This window comes from Triticum aestivum, chromosome 1D (genome assembly GCF_018294505.1).
Source record: "Triticum aestivum cultivar Chinese Spring chromosome 1D, IWGSC CS RefSeq v2.1, whole genome shotgun sequence".
NCBI classification, from domain to species: Eukaryota; Viridiplantae; Streptophyta; class Magnoliopsida; order Poales; family Poaceae; genus Triticum; species Triticum aestivum.
The window spans coordinates 446,648,674-446,654,716 of NC_057796.1; positions in this window are offsets into that span (position 1 = coordinate 446,648,674).

The following is a 6,043-nucleotide window of genomic DNA, read 5'->3' on the forward strand; positions in this document are numbered from 1 at the left end:
TGCCGCCTTTTCGAACAAAGCCAACAGCAACACCAAGAAATGATGAATCACGTCATCAATATGGGAAATCACCGTGAGCCATACCAACCACACTCCAAGTTGTCTGAACTGCAGAAGACACGCCCTCCAACGTTTGCTCACACTGATAGGCCACTTGAAGCCGATGATTGGCTTCGTGACATCGAAAGAAAGTTGATTATTGCTCAATGTTCTGATCATGAGAAGGTGCTTTATGCACCTCACTACCTCACTGGAGCAGCTGCAGCATGGTGGGAGAACTCCCTACACATGCATCCTAGTGAACATAACATCACCTGGGAAGAGTTTAAGGAAGGCTTTCGTGGGGCACACATACCCAGGAGCATCATAAAAATCAAGAAAAGAGAATTTGATGACCTTGTCAGTGACGGAATACACCAGTCAGTTTACCCAGCTATCTCGTTATGCCTATGACGAGCATATGACTGAGAACAAGAGGATGGAAAAATTCTTGGACGGCCTGGCACCAGCACTAAGATGCCAACTGGTCGTACACACTTTCCCAGATTTCAAAACTCTGGTTGACAAGGCCATTACTTTGGAGAATGAGCGCCGCAGTCTGGAGGATATTCGTAAGCGAAAGAGGGACAAGACGACTCTTGCTCGCAACAACCGAAGCAAGACTGATGTTCAGAGGAATGAAGCGAGGAAATCCACGACTACTGCTCTAAGGCCAACCAGGCAGTTTCATTCGAGGGACAAGGACTTTACATACCGTCCAGGGGTCACCTGCTATGCTTGTGGAGAAGAAGGGCACTATGCCAAACAGTGCCCAAAACCAAGGAACTCGGCCCCCAAGCCGAACAATGGTGGGAATAATCCAGCCCCCAAGCGCAACAATTTCAATCCCAGCAACAACCACAGGAAGAGTCACCTGAACCATGTGACCAAGGAAGAAGCGCAGAATGCCCCAGACATCGTGCTCGGTATGTTCCCTGTAAACACAGTACCTGCCACGGTTTTGTTTGATTCTGGAGCTTCTCACTCGTTCATTTCGAAGAGTTTTGTTTTGCAACATGGTTTTCCGATACTTCCTTTGGAAAAATCTATGATCATCAAGTCCCCCGGAAATAAGCAGATCACTCAGAGTTACTGCCAAGGAGTGATTATTGAATTCGAAGGACTAAAGTTTCAGGCTAATCTCATCGTGTTGGAAAATAAAGGACTGGATGTTATCCTAGGGATGGACTGGTTGACCACCAACAAAGGATTTATTGACTGTTTCAATCAGACTGTGATTCTCACTCACCATCACGGCAAGACAATAAAGGTTACAGCCCAAGAGAGACCACGGTCACGACAACCAAAGTTGAACAAAGTGGACATTTCAGAACTGAGAAAGGTTCCAGTGGTGTGCGAGTTTCCCGACGTATTTCCTGAAGAACTACCAGGCATGCCACCAGACCGAGAGATAGAGTTCAGCATTGAACTAGCACCTGGCACCACTCCCATCTATAAGAAACCTTATAGAATGGCATCCTCAGAGTTGGTAGAATTGAAGAAGCAAATCAAGGAATTACTGGACAAAGGATTTATTCGAGCCAGCTCCTCACCATGGGGTTCACCAGTGTTATTCGCCAAGAAAAAGGATGGGACACTGAGGTTGTGTATAGACTATCGAGCTCTCAATATGGTCACCATCAAAAACAAATATCTGATGCCACGGATAAATGATTTGTTTGACCAGCTCACGCAAGCCAAGGTGTTCTCAAAAATTGATTTAAGATCGGGATATCATCAATTGAAAGTACGGACAGAAGATATCCCTAAGACAGCATTCACCTCTAGATACGGATTATATGAGTTCACAGTAATGCCGTTTGGACTGACGAACGCCCCCGCATATTTCGTCCACCTCATGAACAAAGTGTTTATGAAATTCATGGACAAATTTGTTGTGGTGTTCATTGACGACACTCTGGTATATTCAAGGACACCAGAAGAGCATGCTGAACATCTCAGAATTGTCTTGGGAGAATTAAGGAAACATCAATTGTACGCCAAATTTAGCAAGTGTGAATTTTGGCTAAGGCAAGTTGGTTTCCTAGGCCATATATTAACCCAAGAAGGCGTGGCCGTAGACCCAGAAAAAGTCAAAGCCATACTTGACTGGAAACCACTAGCCAACGTGACAGATGTGCGGAGTTTCCTAGGAATGGCCGGATATTACAGAAGATTTATTGAAGGATTCTCCACTGTGGCAAAACCAATGACACAGTTGCTCAAGAAAGACAAGAAGTTTGTATGGACGGAAGCGTGCGAGAAAAGCTTCCAAGAACTCAAGAAGAAACTAACAACAGCACCAGTTTTGATCGTGCCAGACATACACAAGAATTTTGAAGTGTATTGTGACGCATCCTGGAAGGGCCTCGGGTGCGTGCTGATGCAGGATGGCAAAGTTGTTGCGTATGCTTCCAGGCAACTACGGAAGCATGAGGAAAATTATCCAACTCATGACTTGGAGCTAGCAGCGGTCATCCATGCACTCAAGGAGTGGAGGCACTTTTTGTTGGGAAATCGTTGTGAAATATATACGGACCATAAGAGCCTTAAATATATTTTCACACAACCAGAGCTAAATTTGTGACAACGACGCTGGTTGTAATTGGTCAAGGACTACGATGTCGGCATTCACTACCATCCAGGGAAAGCAAATGTAGTGGCAGATGCTCTTAGTCGGAACCCCAGCCCGGGCAACGACAGTCCACAGAACTTGAGGCCTGAGTTTCAGCAGGAGTTCGCTAGACTCAACATGGTGTTAATTTCTGAGGGCAACGTATCAAATCTGGAGATACATCCCACCCTAATGGAACAAATTAAGAAGGCTCAGCAGGGACATCCCAGCATCAAAGGTATAAAGAGAAAAATGAGCCTTGGAAAGGCTTCAGAGTTCGTCACAGACAATGAAGGAATATTATGGTATGGGGACAGACTTTGCGTACCAAACATTGAGGAACTCAAGCAACAAATCCTAACCGAAAGCCACACCGCTCCATACTTGATCCACCCTGGAGGAACCAAAATGTACAAAGACATTCAGGAAAGATTTTGGTGGCACGGTATGAAAAGGGATATAGCCGCATTTATTGCTTGTTGCGATTCATGTCAGCGCATTAAAGCCGAGCATCAAAAGCCAGCAGGGCTGCTACAGCCAAACAGGATACCTGAGTGGAAATGGGATGAAATTGGAATGGACTTCATCGTCGGACTACCTCGATCGCAACGCGGAAATGATGCCATATGGGTCATCACAGATAGGCTAACCAAGGTAGCTCATTTCATTCCCGTGAAGACGACCTACTCCACTCAAAGGCTAGCCAAGCTTTATCTCTCCCGTATAGTTTGTTTACATGGAGTCCCAAAGACTATAATATCCGACCAAGGCACTCAATTTGTCTCTAAATTTTGGGATCACTTACAACAAGCTCTGGGCACTCAACTAGCATTCAGTACAGCGTACCACCCTCAGACGGATGGACAGACGGAACGCGTAAACCAAATCCTAGAGGACATGCTGAGAGCCTGTGTGCTCACCTATGGATCCAGCTGGGAAGAAAGTTTGCCATATGCCGAGTTTGCTTACAACAACAGTTACCAAGCCAGCCTGCAAATGGCACCTTTTGAAGCACTGTATGGACGGAGGTGTCGTAACCCACTAAATTGGTCAGAAACAGGCGACAGTCGTATCTTCGGCCCAGACATGCTCAAGGAAGCCGAGGAGAAAGTTAAACAGATCAGGGACAGACTCAAGACAGCTCAGAGCCGACAGAAGAGCTATTACGATCGAAGACATCGCGAGGTCAGCTTTGAACCTGGTGAATACGTATACCTACGAGTGTCTCCTATGAGAGGCCTACAACGGTTCAAAATTAAGGGGAAGCTAGCCCCGAGATTTATTGGACCCTTCTGTATAGTCGCACGAAGAGGCACAGTAGCCTACCAGCTAGACCTACCCAAGGAGCTGTCAGACGTCCACGACGTGTTTCACGTCTCACAGTTGAGAAAGTGTGTGAACAACCCGGAAAAGCATGTATCTCATGAGAGCATTGATGTGCAACCAGACCTCGCCTACAGAGAGCGACCAGTAAAGATATTGGAAGAGTCTGAAAGGAGGACCCGTCAGAAAACGATAAAAATTTTCAAGGTTCAGTGGAGCAATCACACCGAGGATGAAGCTACATGGGAAAGAAAAGATTTTCTTCAGGCAGAGTACCCACATCTATTTGAGGATCAACTGAAATCTCGGGGACGAGATTTTTCCTAAGGGGGTAGGTGCTGTGACACCCAAAATTTTTATTTTTGGTTTTATCAAAATCTTTTGATTTGAAGAGGGTATTTAAATTTTCTTCTAAAGAACTCTCCCTCTCAAAAAATTTCCTTTTTATGACAAATGTTTTGTTTGGTTTCACCCTAGACTTGATTGTTAGTCTTGGAGGTTCTCATCTCATGTTGGCTCAAAGGTTTTTTTCATTTGAAAAAATATTTTTGAAAATCTTTTAAATAGCCCTATGGCATTTGAAGTGATCTTTTCCCCTTTCAAAAATCCCTCTTGCCATGACCTAAGTGGAAATCCCCTCCCAAAAGTCTTTTCCCCATCTTTGGATCATGATATACTTCAAATCCAGCAAGTTGAACCTCCCCATGATTCTTCTTTCATTTATTTCTCATCAAAAATAATTTCTGCCCTCTACTTTGGCTCTTGGAGATTTACAAAGGAGCTACCCTTTCTACTTTGAGTTTTTCCTCCAAACCAATTCCCCTAGCTAGTCCTTAGAGCCCTCAACCAAGATCCATGAAGATCCACTGGTCTCCAGTTCAAATATTTCAAATTGTGCTTGCTGCAAGTTTGGGCCATATTTGCCAAATTTGATAAAATTCAATTGTTTTCTCCTCCTAAAAATCTGAGAAAATTCAGGCAGCCTCTGGATGCATTGAGAGGTCACCTCACCAAGTCCCAGCTCCAGAAAAAAATTCTTCATGCCAAATCATTTCGTCGAACACCTGCAGAGCACTGTCACTGTCAAGTTCAGATTTTCAGAGTTACAGTTTCAGTAAACCACTGTCGTTTTCTTCAGAGCTCGTTCTCGATCTTGCCAGTACCACGGTGGCGCCTTGCTCCCTGTTCCCTCCTCCTTATCCCTGCGCCGCACGATCGCCCGGAAGTTTGCGGGCGTCGGCGACGAGCAGGAGGAGGTGCGCCACCCGTGAGCAACGCAGCAGCGGCTTTGCGGCTGCCAGAGAGAGGCACAGCGTTGGACGGCGTCGTCGAGCGCCGCCCAAGCCACCGGAGGCCGCCGCGCGGCCATCCACTCACCCATGCACGCTGCCATCCTTCGTCGTGAACTGCTAGGCGCGGAGCGCGCTCTCTGCCGCCGCCGTGCCCGTACGGCCGCCCCGTCGAGGATCGGCGCATTACGCCAAGCCCGACCAAGGTTTAGCGGGGGAACGGCACCAGTGATCCTCCCTGATGGTGCCTAGCCGCTTAAACCCCCTGCCCAACCACTGCCTCGCCGTAATCGCTCGCCGGAGCTATCCCGTTCACGGCCACCCCCTCGGATCGCCTATAAAAGGAGGCCCCGAGCTCGAACTCGAACCCACACCACCTCTGCACTCCACCAATACCACGCCAAGCCACTGGAAGAGCCCCGAGGGAGCCTTCTTCCCCAACTCCGGCCGCCTCGACCCGCCACGGGGTCCAGCTCGATTCACCCCCGTGCGTGCACCTCTACCTCTCAGCTCTTGCCAGTAGCTTCCTAGTACATCCACTCTTCTGACCCGCGCTTCAATTTGGAGTTTGCAGCACCCACCGGAGTTCTCCACCATCGCCCGAACCACCGTCCGCCGGAGAAAGTGTCGCCGTCGACGTGGTGCTCTCCGACGACCAAGTCCACCACCCACCGACGCGGAAGAACACCCTGAACCTCTTGGTACCCTCCGATCTCTCTGCCTCGTCGTGGTTCAACGCCGGCGACCACCGCAGCCTTCGGGCGCCGGCGAGCCCCTT